The 25,958-nt window shown below is 46.4% G+C and overlaps 1 protein-coding gene and 1 long non-coding RNA gene across 4 annotated transcripts in view; one reads left to right on the top strand and one right to left on the bottom strand.

The window, feature by feature from the left end:
* Positions 1-4,726: 4,726 nt before the first annotated feature.
* Positions 4,727-25,958, top strand: part of Ppard (peroxisome proliferator activated receptor delta) — a 73,111-nt gene continuing 51,879 nt past the window's right edge. For all 3 annotated transcript variants that reach the window (XM_047558444.1, XM_047558445.1, XM_047558443.1), the window contains exons 1-2: positions 4,727-4,865; positions 8,528-8,611. The gene's annotated coding sequence lies outside the window, so the exon portion shown is untranslated. The remainder of the gene's footprint in view (positions 4,866-8,527; positions 8,612-25,958) is intronic.
* LOC124988721 (uncharacterized) lies at positions 19,404-23,352 on the bottom strand. The gene is made up of 3 exons (XR_007109478.1): positions 22,844-23,352; positions 21,291-21,370; positions 19,404-19,691 (listed from the first exon to the last, which is right to left on the bottom strand). It is a non-coding gene; the product is annotated as an uncharacterized LOC124988721 (long non-coding RNA).

Here is a 25,958-nt window from a genome sequence, read left to right as displayed (position 1 = left end):
TGAGGCTGGGCGTAAGAGGAGGTTCATCTGCAGGGTGAAAATCAAAGCGAGGGAGCAGAGGGAGGGGTCATAGATACCTGGAGGGGTGTTTGAGAAGACCGAAAAGCTGAGCAGCTCTGGCAGAGAGAAGGCCTGGAGCAGAGGTGCCAGAGGCCTGGACATAGGGGACCTCAGGCCATTTACCATCGTGGTGGAGAAAGTTTTTAAGATCCCAAAGAATTTGGAATTCAAATGTGTTGTTTTCAGGTCAGTAACCATCCTGGTCCAGCTTGTAGGGTCCAGGCAGGATCACAGAAGAACACCCGTCTTTCAGGTTTCACTGTCTTGGAGACCCAGGGTCTAGATGCGTTTGGAAGGAACCCCATGGGGGTGTCCCGTGGAGGCTTTGAGGGGTCTGGCCCATGCTGAACAAAATAGATCAAGGAGGTTCCCAAGGACTCTGACAGAGAGAAAAGCCAAAATCAGGGGCGCCCCCACGGGAATTCCGTTTCTCTAAGGTCATTCCAGGATTCGTGAATAGAATGACTGGTCATGGATGGGTGTCCCCAAAGAAAGCCTGTCATTGCCACCAACTGGTGGTGGGGTTTCTCTCACCCAGGCTGGAATTTGTCAGAGGAAGCGTATCAAAGGAGAGAGAAACCAAGGAAGAGTATCGAAGGAGAGAGAAACCAAGGGATTCCAGGAATCCAGGGGAGTTAAAGGGGGTCTCTCACCCAATAGGCAATGGGCAGTCGTGGATGAGAAGTCCAGCAATGTGAGTGGTCCTTACTGGAGCCACAGGAGCGGGAGGAGGGAGAATGAGAGAAGGAAAGAGAGAGAGATGGGGTCAAGGTCAAGGGAGGGCCCGGAGGGGCCACCATGGGTGGGAACCTCCAACACTGGTCCTGGGTTTCAGCACCAAAATATAAGGAAAGAAGTGAAGGAAGGAAAAGAAGGGGAGGGGAGAGGAGCGGAGAGGACAGGTGGCCCAACAGTGACACAGGTTTATTCTGGATGAACCTGCGGAGGGACCTAATGGAGACTGAGACTGTCTTCCACTTTCAGCCTGAGGTAGATATAGGGGGATGGGGGAGCGGGGGAGTTGTGGTTAGGCAGTTGTAGAGGGCTGTCAGGGAAGGGTCCTCGTGATTGTCACCTTCATTGTGGTGGTCACTGTTCCATGTCGAACAAAGTATTTCTCAAGATTTAGTCCCAGATAACAATTTCCTCCTTGTGTAATGATGCAGCATTGTCTGGGGTTTAGGTCAGGCTGAGTCAGAGTTACTGTGGGGTGACTGTTGTCCTAAGGTGGAGGATATGTCTCAAAATGGCATTGCCTTACCTAACATATGTACAGAGGCCTGGGAGGTGGGGCTGGATCTCAGACGTTGCTGCCAGGGATCTACCTAGGCCCCAGGAAGTGGCTGCCCAAAGTCACATCTGGTTCTGCCCTAGTGAGAGGCAGAGGAAGGGCAGGCTGGGTTCAGGAGACTAAGAAAGCCCCACCTGCTGGCTAGAGGCTGCCTGGCTGTGGTGAAGACGGCGTTTTACGTCAGGGCAGATCCAGCTTCCTCGCTCCACACCGCAGTTATGCAGTTTACACAGTAATTGGGCAGCAGAGCAGGTTTGGGTAGCTGAGTTTCCTGGTTGGTTTGGAAAAGGGTTGTCGAGTCTTGGCAGGAACCAGCTTTTCCCACTCAGCTGTCCTTAAGAGCAAATCAAGTAGAAATGATGATTCAGGGAAGCTGTTTCAGTCTGGGGTTGTGATTCAAGTAACAGAAACTGGTCTGGGAACGTAGCTCAGAGGTAGAGCAGTTACTCAGCATGTGCAAGGCACTGGGATCAATCCCCAGCACAGCCAAAAAAAAAAAAAAAAAGAGTAACAGAAACTGACTGATTGAAGCAGAGGAGGAATGTCTTAGTAGAATACAGGGGAGCTCCTTAAATAATTGAGAAGATGAAGGGGAGGAGGATACCCTGTCATCCCAGCAACTCGGGAGGCTGAAGCAGGACTGCAAGCTCCAGGCCAGCCTGGCAACTTAGTGAGGCCCTGTCTCGAAATTTGAAAAAAATAAATATATAAGAGCTGGGGGATGTAGCTTAGTGGTAAAGTGCCCTTGTGTTCAATTCCCAGTCCTGCAAAATAATAAAATAATAATAATAGGGAGGGTGAGTGAGCTGAGAGGCTGTGTAGTCAGGAACGCACTCCAAGGCAGATGACAGGACAGCTCTTGTGAAGGAACCCTGGCTGAACACTGCGGGCGGAGACGTCACTGCTTCCATGGTCAGCACCGCCACCCAGCACTGGAGGCTACTCGGACGGCTGCTGCCATGGTTGTCCCTGGAGATTAGGGGGAGCTGCCGCCCCTCCCAGGAATGGATGCTGCGCCTTCCCTGGTTCTTCATCTTCCCAGCTTCCCCATGTGTCTGCCTGGTGGAGCCCCAAACAGGTGACTGTGCCCTACCTGCGAAGGAGGCTGTGAGCCAACACCTGACACTTGCAGAGGCTTCAGTGGAGGGAGGGGCTAAAAAGGCAGATTTCCCAAATCAGCAAAGGGAATTCAGAAGTTGAGTGACCAAAACCAAGGAAAGCATTGAAGGGGAGGGATAGGCATAAAAGGGCGCATGGTGAGGCCAGCTGTCTTCGTGGTAAACAGACGCAGGATGATTTTATTTGGGTGACAAGGTAAATTGTAGCTTGATAAAGAAAACATACACAGGAAGAGGGTCAAACAGCAGAAGGATTCTTATTTGGAAAACCATTTGACTTAGTTTACTTCCAAGGGAGAGCACTAAGATTACTGTGTAGAGGTGAGATACTGACCAGATAAAAACTGTTGCTTAATATAAGGAAGTGTTTTTGTTGTTGTTGTTGTTTTGGTACCAAGGATTGAACCCAGGGGAGTTTAACCACTGAACCACGTCCCAGCTCTTTTTATTTTTTATTTAGAGACAGGATCTCGCTGAGTTGTTTAGGGTCTCGCTAAGTTGCTGAGACTGGCTTTGAACTGGCGATCCTCCTGACTCAGCCTCCTGAGCCACTGGGATTATAAGCGAGCACCACCACACCCAGTAATTTTTTTTATATAAAGTGTTTTTTTTTTTCTTTTTTGGCTGAATGATATTCCATCAGAAGGATATAGAATAACTTACCTAAACATTTTTCTGTTGTTAGATAATCCCCCCCTTTTTTTCTTTAAATAGCATTGCACAATTGGGTGAAGTGGCATGTACTTGTAGTACCAGCTACTTGGATGACGAGTCTGGGTAACATAGTGAGACCCTGTCTCTAAAATAATAAATGAATATAATTAATAATGTTGCAATGAGTATTTTTGCATGTATAAAATCTTTTCTGTATTTATGATTATTTCTTGTACCCGGGCTGGGGATGTAGATCAGTGAGCCCAAGAAGCATAAGGGCCCAAGTTCAATCCCCAGGAATATCTTGACAGTGCTCTCAGAATTTCTTTTAGGGAAGGAACTGTCTTTATTAGGGGAAATAAACCTCCTAGAGGGAGAAGGTGAGATCGTCAGGGCATGAGTATTGGCAAGAAGCCAAGCAATTAAGCAATATGGTTAAGATGTCTCTTTCTGCCTGGAAAACTGGAGCAATCTGTGTTCTGCCAGAGAGGGTGGGCAGAGGAGAGAAAGGTAGGGCAGGGAGATTGGGAGAAGACCAGGCCCTAAGGAGCCAAGGGAGTTTGGAAAACCTTGCGGGGAGTGGCAGAAAAGACTTTTACAAGCTCTGATGGGTGAACTCACATTGTTTGCCATGCATCATGTGATCCTGCTCCACAGGCCAGAGCATCATAATGTCTTCTGTAAATGTTTTGTGTGGGAAGAGGTGTGGGCAGCCCTCAGAAAGGGCTGAGTTTCATCTTTAGAATTCTGAAGTGTGATACAGTAACTGCCTGGCAGAAGCAGGAGCCCAAGGGGCAAAGATAATTAGAATATATAAGTCTCCAGAAATTTGCAGAAATCTTAGGGAGGACTTTGACTTCCACAGTCCATTTTTACTACAATCTCAAAGGGCAAGGAGGTTCACATCTAAATTCCAAAAGTAATATTCATTTCAAAAAGTAAGAAAAAGGAAAAGCAAGAAAGAAGATGGGGGTAGGTCACTGAGAGTTCCAGCACCAGAAAGCTGAGGGTGTGGCATAATGGAGTGGTAGGAAGTGGGAGAGGTAATCTGTATGTGTGTGTGTTTTTTTAGGGATTGAAGCCAGGGCCTCTCACATTCTATGCAAGTGTTCTACCACTGAGATACATCCCCACCCCTTTTCACTTTTTATTTCGGGTCAGGGTCTAAGTTGCTGAGGCTGGCCTCCAATTTGGGATCCTCCTGCCTCAGCCTCCAGAGTAGCTGGGATTACAGGCAGGCACCACCATTCCCCGCTCAGCACTGCTTCTTCTTCGAACCCAAGCACCCTCTCTGGGTCCAAGTTTCTCCCATGGGAAGATGAGAAGGTTGTACTAGATGACCTCTAAGTTCCCTTCCAGCTTTGAATTTCCTTTTGTAAGACTTGCAGGACTTGCTTTCCTGACTGGCGCGCTCCTCCCTTAGCTGCTGCTACCGAATCTCGCGCCAGAGGGCGCTGCACACGGGCCCAGAGCATCGTGAGGTGGGCGGAGTGGCGGAATCAGTGGAGTCTCCAGGGGGTGCGGTGATTGGCCGCGACCGAGCGGAAGAGGGCGTGGAGGCGGGGAGGGGAAAGCGAGTTGCGCGGTGACGTCGCGCTGGCGGGGGCGGGGCCGGGCCCCGGAGCGTGTGACGCCGCGGCCGCGGCGGAGCTGGGGATTAATGGGAAAAGTTTTGGCAGGAGCGGGAGGTTTCTGCGGAGCCTGCGGGACGGTGGCGGTGGCGCGGGAGGCGGCCGGGACAGGTCAGTACGGGTCGGGGGAAGCGGGTAGGCAAGCTGCGGAGGGCAGCGGCGGGCCTGGGCGGAGACTGCCCGCTGGCCTGGGGCGCGAGGCCCGGCGGGGAGCGGGGTCGGGGAGCGAGGGTCCGCGGACAGCGCTGGGGAGCTGCAGCGCTAAGACCTGGGCAGCCCCGCGGTCGTCCTTTGCCCTGCTGGCGCCCCGCCGTCCCTGCGCCCCCATTCTCGGGACCCCCGTGGCTGTTTGAGCCCAGGTCACCGCCTTTTCTGACCGTACTCGGTGGCCCCTCATGGGCCTCGAGGCTCGGTCTCCTGCCACTTCTCTGAGAGCACCATCTCTGGCCCGGGATCCTCTCTCACTCCCCTGACCTCTTCCTTCATCTCTCTCTGGTTCCCCCAATCTCCCGTCTCTTTCGGGATGTCTCCTGCCTTCCCCTCCATCCTTGCCCTTTTAGTCTTTGCTCTCTCTTTCCAACCTTGCCCCGTGTTACCTAGTCCCTTTCAGTATTACAGCTCTCCTTTCTTTTCCTTGCGGTGTTATGAGGCTTTTTCAGTCCCTGCCTGCTGTCCCTGTCTGCCTAAGCTTCACCTACCCTGGCTACCTCCAGAGGTCCTGTTTTTTGCCCTATCCCCCAACTCCTGTCCTTTCCTTCCAGGTTCCTTACCTTTTCTTGGAGGAGAAGTGTTAGTTCCTCAACCTACTCTGCTTTCACTTGACCTACACTTAAGATGCCCATAGGGTAGGATTGGGGTGTTTGAGTTCATGATTGAATTAAAGGGGTCAGTGTCTGAAATAATAAGTATGTCTGTGTGGGAGAATTTACTGGAGTGTTGCATCAAGGATGATGTCCAATTTGTAGTCCATTCTTCTAATCTCAGCTTTAATACTTCCCTTTTATGAGTCTGTTGACTTCCAGGAACCCTTGGGGAGAGACTGCTGAATTGGGTGTGTGCCAGGGGTAGCCGGAGGCCTCTTCCAGCTCTTTTCCCCTTCCAGGAAACAGGATTCTATGTCTTTTCATTTGGAATATATAGAACACTTCTAAACCATGATACCCTATCCTCTCTGCTCTGACTCCCACCTTCCACACCCTGCCTCTTCCCTAAGAACTAAGAGAAGTGTCCAGAAGTTAATGCCCTGTAGAATACCCGTGTTCCTCGACCTTTGAATTCTGATTGGTTCCAGAACACTTTTTTCCTATTTGAATTTTGAAATAGATTGCTGGCCTCCTAGCCCTGGGGCTGTCAGGCATCTATCCCTTTTATTATTGGTGGCTTGAACCAGTTGCTGATTTTCTCTCATGTATCTTTAACTAACTGAATGTGCCTCTGCTGTTGGTCACTGAACAGGTTCTCTTGGAATCTTTTCTCCCTCCTTTTTCTTTGGCAGCTTAATTTCTGGTGGATCCAGAAAGGAGGCTAATGCTGAAGCTCTGTTCACTTTGCCCAGGCCTAGTCTGGGGTATCAAGTTGATATCTGCCTGGGCAGGCTGTGGGGCTGCATTAGTTAGATCTTGCCAGGATCTTGAGTTGTCTGCTTCCAGATACATGGATCATTGTCTTGGGCTCCAGAGCCTATCACCTTGGTCATGTGTCTGGATGTTTAACCTTCTTGCAGAAAGTTCTTTTCACAGTCCTTTCAATTTGAGCTCCCTTATTTGGCATTGGTCCCCTGGAGAAATCTTCAGGAAATAACATATCCTCTGTTTCTGTCCAGTCTGGTCTTGGAGGATTCTGAAAGTGTGACCCACTCTCAAGTTTAGAGATGAAGGCCTGTTGTTTCACTGGTTCCAGGTTTCTAGGTCTCCTCTATTGAGAATCACGCTCTCTGTCTTTGAGCCAGAATTGGCCACAGAACTGGCAGCCTTTAGGAGCTGTGATGGAGAACCACCTAAACCAGCTCAACCAGACCTGACATTTTTGTAATTCTCTTTACACTGATCCTTTCCTATGGCAGCCATAGGATTGTGGATGGCGTATCACTTAGCCAGTCCCCTCTCCATTGACCCCGAAGCCTTGTCTATGCAGCACTTGGGACAATTTGGGAAAAGTGGACCAGAAGAGGTTTTTGGTTCCAATGAAAAACATTCCTCCAGAGTTTTAATCGGTCATTCTTGAGGTTGAGGTCCAGTGTTTGACAGTAACCTGGTCCAGTGTCTGACTTCAAAAGGGACTTCGCCTGACTCTGGTGGGCAGTGGTTGCTTCCCTGCCTTTGCTTATCCTTTGGTAGTGTTCTCCACTGACATGGCAGGGCTTAAATACGGGGCAGACCCAGTCCTGGTGGATTGGACACTAGTAGCCCTGGCTTGATAGCCTGTTGCAGTTTGTGGTCTCTGAGTGGGTAGTCATGATCATTGATCGCCAAGTTCCTGTTCAGTGATTTTTGCAGGGCCCGGGTCAGCTTGCCTGTGTTCCACACTATGGGCCATCAGGCCCCTGACAGTGTTCTTCCCACAGTGTGGCCTGTCAGCTCCTTTGTTTAATGAACTGTCTGCCTTTATTGTATTGCGTTTCTCATTGCCTTTTCTCCACTGCTTTTTGGTATATACCTCAACCCACACAGGAAGAGTGACCCCCACTCAGCCTGTGGCCCCTTAGCCCCCTTCCCTGAGGACCTGGGAGGAAGTCAGTGTCAGGTGCTGACCTGGGAAGCTGGTAGGCCTCTGTTTTGTACAGAATACAACTGCCTGACTGTTGTGTAAGCTGTCCTCAGGGCCTGAGGAGCCTGGCATATCCTGGGACAGTGCAGCTTGTCTCTTGCAGGAGGAGCTGGACCTGTGACTCCTAAAGGCTTCAGCTGTATCCTGTCACTGAGGCCCACAGTGCTCCCTCCCAGCTGGGGAGCTGAACTGTGATGCCCTCCTCCTATGCCTTTGTAGAACCTGAAATGCCAGGAGCCAGCCCCACGGTCCAGCATTGTCCATACTGGAAACATTCACTTCTTCCTCCCTTCCCAGTGTCTCCATGGACTTGGTTCAGCCAGGCCCTGGCTTGTATTATGCCAGAGCCCTGTGCCCACTGCCCCTGCCATGTTGTTCCACATTGCCCAGTGGCTGTTTCTTGGACATGGTTTGTCCCAGAGCATTTTTCTCTGCCTTTGGAGTCAGGGGAGGGTGACTTACAACAGCTGGATTCCAGGGTGTCACAGGAGAGCTGGGCACTTGACTGGAGCCTGGCAGGGAGCGAATGGCCACTTGCATCAGATTTCAGACATGTGGGTCTGCTTCCTTGGCAGATGGTTCCTGGCCTTCATAGCTCAGCAGGCTGGTGACTAGGCTGTGACTCTAGTCCTGTGTGTGGGACTTTGCTAAGGAATCAAACATGACTCAGGGCATCTCAACATTTATGAGCTGCCACCCATGGTAGGGTGTTGGGCACCACCTCTTCCTTACCTTTCCAGTTCTTTCTGCCCCACCCTGGTAAAATCAGCAAAACCAGTGTCTGCTTGCTTAGAAGTGTACAGACTACTTCCAGGACTGCGAAATATTTGCTGACTGAGACTAAGAATAACAACATCTCAGGATGGGTGTGTGAGGGATAGTTGACAAGTCAAGCTTACCTTAGGAGCACTCTTTGAGTTCTGGTATTTAATAAGAACTTACTAGAACAACTTTTCAGATCTCTGGCACTTCTTAGCTAAAGATGTTGTTTTCTTTCTATCCTGTAGAGTTGAGTGGTGTTTTGGGCATGTACGTGGTACTCATACGGTGTCTGCTGCTCACCGACAGATGAAGATGTATGCACCCTAGAGGTAATCCTATTTCCCTTATTCTGGGGCCTCTTACAAGTGACCAAAAGGGATTCAGATTTAGAAGCCTGGCCATGAAGATGAAATGATTTCACTAGAGCTGAGTCCCAGATCCTAGGTGCCTGTCATACATAGTATCTGATGTCTCTCAATTACACATAGTAGGCACTTATTAAATAATTATTGAATGTCTGTGACTTAAGTAGTTTTTTCTGGAGCATGGAGATTTTTTCACCTTTTGCCCACTGTAAAACAAACTTCCCAAGGGCAAGGAATTATTTTGTTTTCTTTTAGGTCTAAGACATTGCCATAGATGAGACACTGAGTAAATGTTTGTTGAATGAATAAATGAGCATACTTTCTTCACACACATGAGTACTGAGGGTACCAGGCTATAAAAATGCAGTTCGTCATTCTCTTTCCTTTATGGAAGAAATATTTTTGAGTGCCAACTACATACGAGGCACTCGGGAAATGATGATAGTAAAAACCTTTGGTCCCTGTATCTCATCCATGGCTTGCTGGCCTATGTGAGATACACATAATTGTTTCTTCCACTTCTGCTAGGCTAGTGGGTCCTCACCAGAGTCTGAATGATGCTGTGGTTTCCCATTGCTGTTTCCCTGTTCTCAGGATGCCTGGCAGGTTTTATAAACTCTCAGAAGGGATGCTCCAGGGAATTTGATGTTCATTGTCCCAACTATTTGGGAGGCAGGGTTTTGGTGGGTCCCTGCTGGGGGCCGGGAAAATGTGTGCCTCCTGTCTGTTTTAATCTCTGAAGTTCAGTGGTTCCAGGAGCTGTTTGTGGGCCCCACTTCCCTTTCTCTGCCTTTAACACCCTGCAGGTTTTCCTGTTGCTGAACAGCGTGGCGAGGCCTGGGTCTGTCCATCTGTGGGGGTCAGGTTGTTTGTGGATCTCTCAGGAAGGTCTTGGGCAGGGGCCCTGCTGTTCTCAAACCCCTATCAAGTCCTTTCCTCTGAAGGGAATATGAGGGAGGAAGAAGCGGGGAGGAAGAAGGGGGTCTGGAGGCCTGTGAGGTTCCCTGAGAGGAGATGAGATGGACGGTCCCCCTGAGCAGGGAGAGCTGCTGTGCTGGATTGATTTGCTTTGTCATGTGCTTCAGTGGCAGTTAGCCACAGTGGCAGTAATTGTGCACATCCAGGGATCGGTTGTAATTCATCCCTGGGCTTTGAGCTCCCAGTCCTCGCTAGAGGATGTCTTCTTAGTGTCCTCTGGCAAAGAGAGGCTGGTCGATGTTATAGCTTTATCATGTATTTCTGTGTTAATCTCTTAAAGTCGTGGTTGTTGCCATCTTCGTCTTTCTTACCTGAGGCCTATGTGTGGGTCAGGTACTGTGACAGATGTTTCATATGGGCCCCTCCGGGATGAGTCAGACCTGACTAGGGAGAAAAGACATGCACAAAAAAGATTTTTTTAAATATTAAAGAGCTGGTGAGTACTGAGAACACAGTGCTGTTTAGAGGATGCACAGGTTGTTACTGAGGGATGACCTGTCGCAAGACAAAGGTCTTGGATTGAGCTTTGGGGGTTAGGGGGAGGTTTATTTTGAAGTCAACTTTAGAATACTGTGAAACTTATACTTTGTGGCCTCAATACCAGTTTAGAAATTGAACATAACTTCCCTATGTTCATATATGAATACATGACCAGTGTAACTCCACATCATATACAACCACAAGAATGGGAAGTTATCCTCCATGTTTGTATGCTATGTCAAAATACATTCTACTGTCATATAAACTAAAAAGAACTGATATAAAATTAAAAACACAACCAAACAAACCACTTTAGATTCTTAAATATTATTGAGGACTCCAAGAACTTAGGTATTAAAACCGAGGAATTAAAAAAAATAATATTCCAATTCATAATATATAAAAATAAACCCATTACATATTATAAATGACATTTTTAATGAGGAATAACTACTTTCAAAACAAAATGAAGTAAGTGACATTGTTTTATCCTTCCTTTTGCCTACCTCTTTATGTCTGCTTTAATAAAAGACAGCTGAATTCTTTTTTTTTCCCCCTTGGTACTGGGAATTGAACCCAGAGGTGCTCTACCACTTAACTACATTCCCAGTCCTTTTTATTTTGAGATAGGGCCTTGCTAAGTTGCTGAGGCTGGCCTCAAACTTGGGATCCTCCTGCCTCAGCCTCCTGAGTCACTGGGATTACAGGCATGCACCACCACACCCAGCTAGAATAGCTCAATTCTTATAGCTACTTCTGGGTTCGAGGTCTTGCAGTATGTTATTTTGTTTGAAGGATATGAGGAAAATTAGACCTCACACAGATATGTGATTTATAAAGGGAAGAGTATTTTAATAGCCTTTGCCAATAATTATAGATATGCTCTTTTGATGCTGTGTCTAACTCAACAAGTGGTAGTTTAAGGTCAGTTGCTGTGTGGAGTCTCAACCTTACCAACAAACTTTCCATATTTTGTGACATTAAAATCCATTGGTCTATCTTGCTCTTTGAATGAATTTTTTTCTTTTAATTGGTGGTTGGGAAATATTGGTTCATCAATTTATGTAGATCTCCCAAATGTTGACACATTTCATTTTACAGTGTCAAAAAATCATATTAATTAATATTGCCACTAATCTCATTGGAACGTTTTCAAGTGCTGGGGAGCACTAGAAACAAGTTTTCCCTGATAGGAATTCTCCCTTGAGAACTTGATTTTTTAATCATGGATAATATGCTGTCACTTCTTTTTCTGAAAGTGACAGGCTTACTTCACTCATTTTAAAGAAAAGGTCTGAAATATCAAAGTCTAATCAATCATAATTTCCCTGTTAATCTTTCTTTTCAAGTAAAATTGTGCTGTGTGAAAAAGTGGCTAGATTAGCTTGCAACTTAGTGATACAAGTACTTCTTCTTGAAACCATCATGTAATTCCCATTTTGTTACATGGAATAGTACGTATTGGACTGGGTATGTAGCTCATTGGCAGAGCTCTTGGCTAGCATGTGCAAGGCCCTAGGTTTGAATCTCAGCACCACACACCCACAAGCAATGTGTGTCAGGGATTGAAGTTAATAAAGTTAGTTTTTACTGCCTTTATCTAGGACATCTTTTATCTAGGACATTCTTCCATTCTTCAGGGCAGTTGGCACTTCATTGTTTTTCATGGTTCTGTGTATTGACTGGATTCAGCTGGGTGATTCTCACTTGGGTCTCTTGTGTGAACTGAGATGCTGGGGCAGCAGCATCTAAAGGGTTGGCTGGGCTGGACGTTCACCTGACTCACTCACTGACTGGTGCTTGATGCTGACCGTTGCCTGACATGCCTATGGATGGCCCCTCCATGTGGGTGGCTGTGGGTGGCTTTGCACAGCATGACACCTGGGTTCTGAGCAGAAGCATCCTAAGTGAGCATACTGAGAGATGCAGGCAGAAATGGAAGGTCACTGTGTTACTTCCTCTGTTCTCTTGGTCACAGGACCAACTCAGATTCAAAGAGAGGACTACATGAAGGTGGGAATACAAAGAGGCAGGTTCCTTGGGGGACAGAAAGAGGCCTCGCTGGAGACTATCTGCTACTTTTTAGCATCCTTTATATGAGGTAACCTGAGCTATATATGAATTTCTTCCAGGAGAAAAGTGCATCTTCATATAATTTCCATTCCTGGAAATAATTATTAGGAAATTCTTAGTAGGTTGATAGAGGACACTGAATGCCAAGTAAAGGAATTTGCATACTGTCCTTTGGGCAGTAGGAAGCCACTGATGGCTTTGGAGCAAGAAGTGATGATGTTAGTATTGCAAAAAAAGATATATTGGGTGGAGAAAGAATGAAGGCGAGAACATGGGTAGGAGACTACTACAGTGGTCTCAATGTAAGCAAATTCTTCCTCACATTAAGTAAGTTCCTCTGGGTGCAGTTCAGTGCATTGGTTCTGATCTATCAGTCATGCAGATTAAGTATCCAGAGCATGGGAAGAGTCAGCCTTGCCCCTGTTTAGGGTTATTGATACATGAGAGAGATTAACTCAAGAGTTCACATAAGTTAAAGGCAACTAAATTTTAGATGTTTTTTTTTTAATTTTTAAATTTGTTCTAATTAGTTTTACATGACAATAGAATGCATTTATGTGTTTTGATAAATCATACATAAATGAAGTATAATTTCTCACATGAGAATTATCAAAATGCTTAAATACATTCTGTTGTCATTTAAAACTAATTAGAATATATTGTCAAGGCACATAAAAAGTTAAGCATAGTCAGGAGTAGTGGTGTACACCTGTAATCCTCACTACTTGGGGGGCTGAGGCAGGTGGATGACAAGTTTAAGGCCAGCCTCTGCAATTTAGTGAGACCCCTGTCAAAAATAAAAAATAAAAAGGCTGGGGACGTAGCCCAGTGGAAGAGCACTCCTGGGTTCAATCCCCAGTACCATGAAACAATTAAAATTAAAAACAATAATAATAAAATGAACCTCAGCTCTTATTTGTCCCCTTCCTGCTGGGTTCTGAGGTGGTGAACTTAGGGAGAAACGACTTTCTGAACTCTTCCCTGAGTTACAGCCAGGGTGCCAGGAGTCTAGCCTGAGAACCGGGCAGCTTCACCTTCTGTCACACAGCCCTCAGCGTGCAGAGTGGCCTGTTGTAGTTTCCCTTCTTTTTCTTTCCCTTGTATTTTTCAGCCCTTAACTTCTCTCCAGCCTTGTCAACATCTCAGCAACTGTCCTGAGACCATTACTGAGTCCTACACAGCTAATGGGGACACAGTTTTGAAAGCATTCTCCCATGAGGAGGTCACCGCTAGAAGAGGCTCCCGGGAGGTCCAGGGTCCTGCCTCGAGCTTAAGCTCACATCTCTGTCATACCGATAAGTTTCAGTAGATTGCCATGGCTTCCATTTGTCAACTGCTGTAACCCTCATCACTGTTTTGGCACTTCCCTGTTCCTAGGTTGTGACCTCAGAGGCCCAGAGCTGAAGCATGAGTCAGCCTGCTCTCCTAACTGACAGTCTTTGCTGCTCAGGCCACACTGCATGTGCAGTGGTCCTGGTGCCCATCTTGCCTCACCCAACACAACCCCGAGCTGTACTTAGCATCTGCATTTCTAAACAAGCCAGCAAGGTGTACTGTTCTTCGGCTCCCCTTCATTGCCTGAAACATTTCCCTGTTGGTAACTGTCACTTGATCTTCTTGGCCTTCATTTCCATTTTCTCCAGTACACAGTTTCTTAGCCCAGCACTATAGACATAAGGATCTGTCATGGACTGTCCTGTGCATTGTCAGATGGTTGTCAGCATTCTTGGCTTCTTCCACTTGATGCCAATAGCATGTTTCCCTCCCCAGTGGTAAAATTTAACATCTCTAGCAGTGCCAAATGTTCCTGGGAGGCAGAAGTGATTTCTTTGGTCCCATGAGAACCATGTTCTCAGATAGCTCACTGAGCCCTGGAGAGCCTTGGGAGGAGTGAGGTGGCTCACAGTGAGCATCGTGTTCCAGCTAAGTGAGAAACCTTAGGATGTCCCCACGACAGAAGGGCATGTCCAAGAAGTAAAGCCATCCCCTGGGGTGTTTGTGTTTCTCAGGCTGTGCTTCTTCAAGTCATTCAGCATTTGGGCAGAAGCTACCTTCCCATACCTTCCAGAAGTGCCAGATAGAGGAGAGTTGGTCACAGCATGCCAGTTGCCATTAACTAGCCCCTTTCTGGTGTCCAGCATTACCAGGTGGCCAGGGTGCTCTGATTACACAGTCTTCTGCAAGCCCAGAGAGACTCTCAGAACAGGCAGCACCCCTGTGAGATAGCTTATCTGCCAGCCTGGGTTTGTTTGACCCAGACCATTCTTCACAGCTCCCTGACCTGTAAAAACTTTCAGGACAATCCAGAGATTTGTGTGCTTCCCTTGACTGTCAGCTTGCACCTGGAATGTTTTTCGCAGCAGCCCACTGGGACTTCAGGTTGAAGAAAACTGCCTTTTCCTTCCAAAGGTACACATGCTCAGTTCCAAAAAATTAATTCTCTTCTGCCTACTTAAATAGCAATAAGTGCCTACTTAAATAACAATAAGTAGAGTGAAAGAAAGACCCAGACCTGGGGACATTACCAAGGCTCCCCATCTGACACCTTTTTCATATGAACAAGGATCTGAACTCTGTTTCTTACATGCCCTTGGAGTTTGCTTGCTTGTTGTTAAGCTAAATAATGGCCTCCAAAGATATCTAGGCTATTACCCCTGGAACCTGTGAATGTCATCTTATATGACAAAATGGACTTCACAGATGTGATTAAGTTAAAGATCCTGGCTTGGGGGATTATCCTGGATTATCTGGTGGACCCTAAATGCAATCACAAATGTCCTTATAAGGGGAAAGTAAAAAGATTTGACACTGGAGAAGAGGTAGTGTGACCACTGCAGCAAGATGCTACCCTGTGGGCTTTGAAGACAGAGGAAGAGGCCAAAGAATGCAAGGAATGCAGCTCTGGACGCTGGAAAAGACAAGGAGGCAGATTCTCCCTGGGACCTCTGGCGGAAGTGCAGCCCTGCCAACACACTGCTTTTAGTTCAGTGATGCTAGTTTTGGGCGCCGACCTCCAGAACTATAAGAGAATAAAAGTGTTTTGTTTTAAGCCACTAAGTTTGTGATAATTTGTTATAGCACAACAGAAAACTAATACCTGGGATTATCTGCCTCTAGGCATAGGTGGGTGACTTGGCTGATCCCTGTTTTTATTTTAAGGCATCCCTTCCATGGCACTAGAACATAGGCCCACCCTTGTTCCAAGCTAATATTTGAGACAGTCTGCATTTTGGGGGAACCTTCAGGGGGCTTCTGGGAGCAAAAGAGAAGACCTCAGATAGTGTCTGATCTTTGCCTTTGGAACTCATCCCACACCTTCACTTGGATCAGTACTAAAGGGTGTTTTTCAGACTATTGAGAATCCAGGATTAGTGTCCGTCTTATTCTGATTCCACCACCTCTCTCTCACAAAGGCTATTGGGTACCTTCCAGGTGCTAGTTGCTATTTCTAGGCACTGGGAATGAATGGGTAACACAAAGCAGATTTTAAAAAATCTGTACCTGTGTGCAGTGACTTGTGCCTGTAGTCCCAACTACTCAGGAGACTGAGACAGAAGGATTATCTAAGACCAGGAGTTCAAGGCCAGCCTGAGTAGAGAGCAAGACCTTGTCTCAGAAAAGAATCTGTCCTAGACTGGGGTTGTGGCTCAGTGGTAGAGCACTTGCTTAGCATGTGTGAGGCACTGGGTTTGAGTCTCGGCACTGGATATAAAATAAATAAATAAGTAAAATAAAGGTCCATCGACAACTAAAAAAAACTTTCTTAAAAATTGTTCTGGTAATTGAGCTGAGGGGCGGGAAGGGTGCCAGCATTAATTAAAGCATGTCAGATAGTGATTAATACTGCATAGAAAATAATGCACAAGGGGACAATGACAGTTTTAAGTAGAGGACAGGGAAAGGCTTCACTGAGATGGTGCTGCTGAAGCCGGAGGAGAGTGGCCAGCTGTGGAAGACGCTTCCGGTGCTGCTCTTCATCTTAGGATGGGGCGATCTCCCTATAAACCAGAAAGCTCAAAATATGTCTCATACCCCAACCTACTGGACACCACAACTGAGCAGCAAATCCCCTTTGTGGAGTATCAGGGGTTTGCCCTCAGGATCGTGTGGCTACCTAGGAGCTGCTGATCTCGGCCACTGCCAGCATCTGTCTCGAGAGCATCCCTAGCTTCACAAAGGATCAAAATTCAAAATTCTGAGTATAGTTCATACTGAATTATATGTTTGCACTGTTGTAAAGCTGAACAGTTGTTAAACCCTTATAATTAGGGCCCAGGGTGTAGCCTCATGGTAGAGCCCTTGCCCAGCCTGTGAGGCTCTGGGTTCTAATCCCAGCAATTCAAAAAAAAAAAAAAAAAAAAAAAAATCTGTTAATTCAGGGAATGTCTGTACAAAAGTCTTGAGGTGGAGGACTACTGTGTGTTTGAGGACTTGTTGCAGAGCCAGTGTGGCTGGAATAGAGCAAGGGTGGAGTAGGCTGCAGGGGTGAAGTCAGAGAAGTGATTAGGGCTCTTAAGTCCTGTAAAGTCTTCCACTTCAACTGCCCTTTCCGCTTTCCTCTTTCCTCACGTTGCTCTGTTTTCATACCTGTGTTCCTCACTTTCTTTTTGGTAGAATATTTGTCATGTCATCCCTAGGGAATATCAGCAGGTAAACAAAGTCAGTTTAAAATTATAGAAGGAGTTGGGCTGATGGCTCACACCTGTGACAGTCCCAGCTACTTACGAGGCTGAGGCAGGAGGATGGCAAATTCAAGACCCGCCTGGGTGACTTAGCTAGTCTAAATAAGGAAAAGGGTTGGCTCTGTAGCTCAGTGGTGGAGTACCCCTGGGTTCAATCCTCTGAGTTCAATCCCAGTACCTTAAGTAAAATAAAATAAAATATTAAAAGGAAAAAAAGCAGCCTTCTCTTTCTGAATAACAAAGCCAGTTCCAGCTTCAGGTTTGTATGGGACCAGGTGCCTAGAAATGCAGACTGGCTGCCCGCGCTGGGCAGTTCTGTTTTGGGAAATCATCTTCATCACTCTCCTCAGCCCATGAGGGAGCCCAGGCCCCCAAGCCTGCCCCTTCTTGCCACTCCCCTCTCCTGTTCAGCCTGGTGGGAGTTCCATACAGCCCACCGGAACTGCTTTCTTAGCCCCTTGGCCTCCTCACGTTTCTTCCAAGTAGCCCCACTGTGTGTCTTACTTAACCTGGCACCTGTGCCAGTGCCACCACACGTTTATCTTTTGGGCCCTCAGCACTCATAGCTGCCCATCCCTGAGCTGCAGTCTCTGCCACCTCCACCCAGAGGATGCCACTTTCATGCTCATCCTTCTGTCTCCAAAGACATTAAGAACCTCTGCCTTGCTGGGTGCAGTGGCACATGCCTGTAATCCCAGCCGCTCAGAGGGCTGAGGCAGGAGGAACATGAGTTCAAAGCCAGCCTCAGCAAAAGCAAGGCACTAAGCAACTCAGTGAGACCCTGTCTCTAAATAAAATACAAAATAGGGCTGGGGATGTGGCTCAGTGGTCAAGTGCCCTGAGTTCAATCCCTGGTACCAAAAAAAAAAGAACCTCCACCTGCACCCAGAGCAGCTCCTCTTCTGCCTCTGGTCTGGGCTTCTAAAAATCAGATCCCACAAGTCAAGGAAGCCTAGGTCGAAAAGTTCCCCTCTCTGTGGATAGAGAACCATGACAGCTCTGGTGCAGTGGCAACTTTCCAAACTGCCAGTCTGTCATTAGTCACGGTAAGCTCTGTCATCATCTGGGGCCAGAGTACAAATTGTCTCCATGGAGCAAATCCTTCTGATGTATGTTCGATTTTACATTTCTAGGTGACTGCCCAGCACCTGCTTTATATAAGTGGCATCAAATAGATTGTCATTAAAAAAAAAAAAAAACAAAAAAAAAAAAACAAAAAACTTTGGCCATCAACAAACTGACCAATTATAACTTTTAGCCCACAAGTGGAGATCACTAGGTAAATTTCTAGGTTGCAGAATGCATCCATTTGAAATTCTACCTCACCCTGTTTATATTCTGTTATAGTATGTGGTTGCCGAGAATGTTCCTTTTGGCATCTTAGCACTACAGTGTATTTACAGCATAGAGTTGCAATTTGCCTCTCATATTCTTTCAGGCATATCACCTTTGAAAAAGAGTCTTAGTCTGTTCTCTGGCACATTCCCTGATCCAGTAGGCATGTGTGCACCCAAACCACGACCTGCCTCTGAACCTGTGGGCCTACAGTAGACTTGTTTCCTCCCTCACTGCTGAGACTATCCGGTTTTGATTCACTTTTGTACCCCCTCCGCGGGCATGATATGGGTAGTCAAGAAGTGCCCTTCCTGAACTGGTTCCGGTACTCCCAGAGCTCCCGCCTGGTGCTGCTGTCTATCTTTGGATGCAGCCTGCACCTTGCTCTCCTTTCTGCCTTCTGCTTCCACCATTCAAGAGAGTGGCTGTTCTGTCTGAGTCAGAGGCCTGTATGCAGTTTGTCCTCAGACCTGAAGGTGTTCGTTAGCCGCAGTCAAGACCATCTCCCCAGAAACCGGGCCCCTTGATTACAACCCTCCAATGCTTTGCATAGAGGTGCTCAGCAAGCACCTGTCGTGGAAGGATGACTAGAAGACCAGCCTGTGTCTTCCTTCTGAGTGGGCCTGGCTGTAGTCTACACCAGAGCTCTGTCTGGGAAGATGTTGATGGGGCATCAATAGAAGGATATTTAAGCCAACATGTTCACTCAGAGACCCTTTCCCAGTTTTTAAGCTCAAGGAGACAACTGAGAATTTTCTTTGGCAGTCTTTCCAGTTGCTGTCTCCTCCCAACTTCCTCTTCTGAGGATCTGGGTAAGGCTGCGGTCTCCCCTCTGGCTTGGCATCTACCATGGTGCATTATGGTGGTTACTAGACTTTGCTCTTGGACTGTGAGTTCAAAAGTGGGGCTGACTTGTGTCCCCACTTGTGTTTAATCCCCTTCTCATGGCAGAGCCAGTAGATACTCCGTAACTGCACTTAGAATGTGGCTCCCACTTGTGGAATGCACTCTATTAATCCCTTTACACACTGTGACCCTAAGGGAGGAATCATTGCATGCCTTTTATAGGCAAGGATATCGAGACTCAGACTGGTTAGGAAATTTTCCTAAAGTTGCACAGCTAATAAGTGGCATAGCTGGGATTTGAATCCAAGTGACTAAAACTCATATCTTTTTTTTTTTTTTTTTTTTTTTTGCTTTAACAGGTATTTTTATTTTGCAAACATTTATTCATGTCTTTGATCACCACATAGCAGGGCCTCCTAGGAAGGATGGTAGCTGAATCTAATTGTTCTAGTTTGGAAAGTACTTGCTTGACTGGCCAGACTGGTGTTGGTTTCAGAGAACAGCAGAGTCCCTTGTTGGTCACTGAGCAGAAGCAAAATGTTGGCAGGCCGTGGGCCCCCTGCAGAGTCTCATTCCAGGTCAGTGGGCAGAGGAGGCCTGCAAAGATTGTGCTTTGTGGCTCCCTGGATCTGCTCCAAAACAGTGAAGCCCTGAAGAACCACAAGAAACTCATCAGCTAAATTGTGGGCCGGACATGTAGGTTGGGAAGGATTCAGTCTCTGTTCTGAGTGATTGCTCAATGACTTTCAGCGTGATGAAGGCACAGGAGGAGGGGAAGATGGCTCAGGTGTGCACATGGGAAGTGGGGGGAGGTCGCCTTCATTCTCTTGGACCAAGCATTGTTTCATGGGTGGTCTCCTTCCCCTCACACCAGCCTTTAGGATGTGGGTATTGGTATTCCCATTTTACAGATGAGGTATAGGATCAGAGTGGTTAAATAGTGTCCTTAGGTCATGCAGCTAACAAGTGGCAGAACTGGAATTGAGCCTTTTAGAATTCTTCTCAGTTCTGCAGCTCTGCTCTTCCTGCCAGTGCCACCTCAGCCTGGACTTTCCAGGAGTGTGCCAGTAATGTGCACAAGTCTGCATGTGCAGACTCGTGAGCAGCACTCCTGGTATCTGTCCTGCTTCACAGCACGTGCCCTGCCCGGACCAGCTGCTCAAACCCAACTTATACTTTTCTCCTTTCTTGCACCCTTCCACCCCTGGCTTATTTTTAGAGAACCTTTTCTATTTCTGTTTACTTTTCCTGGCCTGGAGGCAGGGGGTGGGGTGCAGGGATGGCATTGGGAATCAGAAGAGGCAGGCATGGTAGCATCTTAGCAGTGGCTTTGGTTGGTCTCTGGGGACTGTGGCCACCAGTCTGCCAACTCCAAGGTCCAAAGGATGCTGGAGCTGACCAAGCAGCTGAGAAAGTGACGTACACTCCTCTTTTCATTGGTTTCTCTGAAAGGAGCAGAACAGGAAGCAGCACAAGGCCCTCTGTAACTCTAGCTCCCGTGGCTTCTAGAGGGTGAGGACTTCGAGGGAATATGGAGTCGTGGTGTAAAGCCAGACTGTGGGGAAATAAATTGTGGCTCTGCCAGATTCTAACTGCGTGACCTTGGGCGTGTCACTTTACCCTCCATGGAATGTAACCCTAGACCCTGCACCCTGAGGGTGCACCCTGAGGATGAAATGAGCTCCCGTGTGAAAGGGCACAGAGGAGGTATCTTTGAGTGTTGACTATTTCACTCGGGCTCATTGCAGCCAGCATTGCAGGGGAATGCTGAGAAGTGCCGTTTGGACTGAACAGAACTTTAGGACTATTTGTCTCCTCTCCGCATCCGAACCTGGGCTTAATTGGGTACTAACCCAAGTTTGGTGATTGCTTGTGGGACCCCCTGAGGTCCTTCCCAGTGGCAACTATCTGTGGTATCCCCCTGCCAGCCCCTGCCTGGGCCCTGGGAGAGGCCAGGCAGTGTGGTGGAGGAATCCTTTAGCCTAAGGCTGTCAGGAGCCCCAGGCCCTGCTTTGTTTTTGCACCTTGCTGAGGCTGTAACTTTTGACTGTGAGCCCTGAAGCAGTCAGGGTCTGGGTCCCGTGGCTGCAGGTGGTCCTGCGAGTTTGGCATGAGGTTAAGGAAGAAGGGCTTGCTGCTGGCAAACATTTATTTCGCTAGTAACAAACAGCAAAGGATGCCTTTAGAAAATTGCATTTGGGAATTTAGAAATTTAAAGTAATCTGAGACTGAGGACTGTAGTGGCATACCTGTAGTCCAGGTGCTTGGGAGACTGAGGCAGGAGGATTGCAAGTTCCAAGCTAGCCTGTGCAACTTAGTGAGACGCTATCTAGAAAACAAGCAAACAACAACAAAAAAACAAAAACAGGGCTGGGCTGTGGCTCAGTGGTCCAGCGCTTGCCTAGCATGTGTGAGGCACTGGGTTCCATTTTCCACCACATAAGAATATAATAAAAGTCATCAATAACTAAAAAAATGTTTTTAATTAAACGGAAAGAAAAAAATCAGATGCCATCTAATAGGATTGTAGGAATTTGAGAAACTGTCTTTTTAGGATATAAAACTGGCATTCTGGCATAAGTTTCTCTGTATATTGTTTTTAATTTATCCAAAACATGTTTCGATTATATAAGTAATGCTCCTTCATTGTAAACCATTAGAAAATACAGGTAAGTCCTGAGAAGAAATAAATCACACATGATCATATGTAGGGAACTACTATAAATTTTGGAGAATAATAATTCTCAGTTTGTGTATGCTGCGTTGTTTTTTTTTTTTTGGGTGCTGGGGATCGAACCCAGGGCCTTGTGCTTACTAGGCGAGCACTCTACCAACTGAGCTATCTCCCCAGCCCCTGCTGCGTTGTTTTTGCTTCCAAAAATGAGATATTGGCTGGGTATAGCGGCACACACCTGTAATCCCAATGGCTCTGGAGGCTGAGGCAGGAGGATCATAAGTTCAAAGCCAGCCTCAGCAGCTAAGCGAGGCCCAAAGCAACTCAATAAGACCCTGCCTCAAAAAATTAAAAGGCGGGTGAGGGGACTGCAGATGTTGGGGATGTGGCTCAGAGATTGAGCACCCCTGAGTTCAATTCCCAGTACAAAAAAAAGTGGGGGGTTAACACTCAGTTTTGTGATTTACCCATATTTTAGGTGGTTTCATTGTGTCTCTCATGACCCTCTGACTACCCCTGCCCTTTGTGGGGAAGGCATTTGATGGGGTTGTCTCTTGGTGTTACTGCGTAAGGGCGGAGGGTGGGAGGTGCAAAAGTCACCTCTGCTTCTCCCCTCCTGGATCTGCCCTCCTCGGTGCTCTCCCTACCCCTGTCATCTGCCCTCTCTGTTTACCTCTTATTTTTCCCTCTGTACCACTCCAGTCTGAAAGAGTCTTTTTGTGGCTCTGAGGGAGAAATCTCTCTGGAGCTCAGAAAAGGGGTGCACAATTCCCTAGTACCACCAAAAAAAAAAAAAAAAAAAAAACAGAAAAAAAGAAAAGGGGTGCATGGGGAGAAGATGGGAAGAGTGGTATCTGTGTTGGGGATGGGGTCTTGGAGAAGTGATGGGGAGGAGGGCCTGGTCTCCGGCTCTGTCTTGAGGCAGTTAGAAAAAGAAACTAGGTGATGGGTTGGGGCAGGCAGGCAGCAGGTGGTTGTGGGAATTTCCCTGGATAGCAAGCAAACCATCCAGGAAGAAGCCTAGAGAATAAGGGGTCCAGATATCACCCAGAAGCAGGGAACAGAAAATCTGCCTTGATGGGACCTTATTCTCTAAGAGGCCCTGTATGTCCACAATACTTTCCTTACCTGGTAGCACCTGAGCCTGCCTAGGCCCCAGGTGGTTGACAAGTCCCGTACAGCTGGCTCCTGTGTCCTGCTGACATACGTGACTCCTTGGTACCTCCCTGGGCAGTGGGTGGGGATCTGGGCAGAATAGTCAGGCATGGGGAGGATGCTCTGTGCGTCCTCAGATCTGTAGCAAAGGTTTCATCCAGAAAAGCAGCTCAGAGGCAGGGAAGAACTCCCTTCACTTCCTACAGAGTGAAATGAGGTCTCCAGCAGTCAGCATGAAGATTGTCCCGGGCCCTGAGAGATAGTGAAGGTTTTCTCTGGGCCACTTTGGCCTGCACACAGGTTGAGCCAAGAATTCATGCTTCACAGCAGGCTGATTTCTGTAGGTTGTGTGTTCCCGTGTGTCTGCCTGGATGGTGTGGGTTCTCCTGTACGCCCAGGCCTGTGAGACCAGGCAGACACCCTTCCAGCTGACAGCGAATGGCTTCCTGTTCGTCCCCTCAAAGCTGCCCCATTCCTCTCCCTTCCTCCACTCCTGAGCTATAATTAAGTTCCCATGTGAAACCGTATCCCTCAGCTGACACGCTTGAAACCGCAGCCCTGGTCATTGGGCAGCTCATCTGGGGTGACTTCTGGGACTGATGTCTTGGCCTCCAGATGGTCTCGGGTAGGTCTGAGTAGGTGGTGCGGCCCGCCAAGAAAAAGGTGGATCCAGTGAGTCGAGGGCCAGGCCTTGCCCAAGGGGCAGAAAGTGGGAAGTCCTGGGGAAGATGAAGGACAAGTAAGCCACCCGAGAGGGCCAGGAGACACAGACAGAAACAACAGCCAGGCAGCCTTGCAGGGCTGGAGGGCTCGGAAAGGGATAAGCTTCTGGATCACTAAGCCACAAGACAGAACGTGAGCTGTTTGTTGTATATTATAGTCTATATATTTTTATGGTTTTTAAAATTGAGATGCTTCACATAACACAAAATGCACCACTTCAAAGTGTATACTTTAGTGGTTTTTTTTTTGTTGTTGTTGTTGTCTCTTTAGTTTATTCCTCCTTTAATATATTACTTTATTTTTTTGTTGTTGTTGTTCTTGGATAGGAAGAATTAATATTGTCAAAATGGCCATACTACCAAAAGTGCTATACAGATCCAGTGCAATTCCAATTAAAATCCCAATGATGTACCTTACAGAAATAGAGCAAGAAATTATGAAATTCATCTGGAAGAATAAAAAACCCAGAATAGCTAAAGCAATCCTTGGCAGAAAGAGTGAAGCAGGGGGTATCGCAATACCAGATCTTCAACTCTACTACAAAGCAATAGTAACAAAAATGGCATGTTATTGGCACCAAAATAGAAAGGTGGATCAATGGTACAGAATAGAGGACACGGACACAAACCCAAATAAACACTTTAGTGGTTTTTAGTATATTCACTGTGTTGAATAACCACCTATTGAACTACAGAATATTTATTTCACCCCCAAAACAAACTCCATCCCTATTAGCATGAAACCCAATACCTCCCGACTGTCACTCATCTGTCTCCTGGCAACCATTTCTTCCCTTCTCTATGGATTCCCCTATTCTGTACATCTTGTATAAGTAAACTCATACAGTATTTATCCTTTCGCATCTGGCTTCTTTCACTTGGCATGTTTTCAGGGTTTATTCATGTTGTAGAACGTAACAATACCTCACTCCTTTTTGTGGCTGAATAATATTCCATTGTGTGTACACACAACATTTTGTTTATCCATTCATCAGTTGATGGACATTTGGATTGTTTCCACTTTTTCACTTTTTGAATATTTCTGTACCAGCTTTTGTGTGGACATGTGCTTTTAAGTTTTCTTGGTACCTATTGAAATTGCTGGGTTATATGGTAACTCTGGGTCTAACATTTGAGGCACCACAAAATATTTTCCAGAGTGGTTATGCCATATCTTCACTGATTCATTCATTCTTTTTTGTTTATTGGTTATTTTATTTATTAATTATGATAAAATATGTATAACATAAAATTTACCATTTTAACCATTTTTAAGTATTCATTTGAATAGTATTAAGAAAATTCATGTTCTTCTGTAATCACCCACCCTTCATCTCCAGAATTTTTTTCATAATAGCAAAAATGAAACTCTGTATCTATTAAATAATAACACTTATTTCCTTTTTAGGCCAGAATAAGTTTGCACTGTGCCAGTGTAGTACATTTGTTTATCCATTCATCCAACAGACATTTGGATTACTTTGATATTGCAGTTACTGCTGTAAACATGGATGTACAGATATTTGTTCATATTCCTGCTTTTGGTTCTTCTGGGTATATATATACCCCAAGATAGAATTGCTGGATCATGTGGTAACTTACTGTTTTGTCTGTTTGTTTGTTCATTTATTTTGAGTGGTGCCGGGATCAAACCTAGGGCCTCATGGCCTTCCAGGTAAACACTCTACAACTGAGCCTTAATTTTTTTGAGGAAGTGCCATACAACTAATAAGGTTAGTTACATTCTAGATCTTTTCTAAGAAATCGTTTTTTTCCTCTATGAAGTACATAAGAATTTACTTTATTCTTACATTTTGAACACATCTGCAGGATGTGTTATTATAATAGCTAGTTATTTTTCTTCTTTAATCAATTCCATAATGGCGCCTATGCAAAAGACAAGTCTCTTGGGATCTACAGGAAATTTTCTAGTGTATTTTCCTCCTCTCAGTGTCTCTGGACTCTACTTCTACACTCTTATTAAACAGACTTTGTACTTTGGATTTCTTGGTTCATTGCTGGTATATAGAAATACAATTAATTTTTACGTATTGATCTTGTATCCTGAAACCTTGCGGAACTTACTAGTTCTAGCAGTTCTGTATTTTTGTGGATACCTTAGAATTTTCTATATATGAGATCATGACTGGGTGTGTGGTGCAGTCCTGTAATCACAGCTATTGGGGAGACTTGAGACACAAGAATCACAGGTTTGAGGTCAGTCTGGGCAACTTAGCAAGACCCCATCTCAAAATAAAAATAAATAAATGAATAAAAGGGCTGGGGATGTGCTCAGTGACCAGGTGCCCCTGGCTCCATCCCTAGCACTGGATGGGAGGCTCAGGGTGAGCGCTGGCGTCTGAGTG

This window comes from Sciurus carolinensis, chromosome 7, assembly GCF_902686445.1.
Source record: "Sciurus carolinensis chromosome 7, mSciCar1.2, whole genome shotgun sequence".
In the NCBI taxonomy this organism is placed as follows: domain Eukaryota; kingdom Metazoa; phylum Chordata; class Mammalia; order Rodentia; family Sciuridae; genus Sciurus; species Sciurus carolinensis.
Note: the sequence above shows the minus strand (reverse complement) of the source record. Positions and strands in the feature narration are given on the sequence as shown.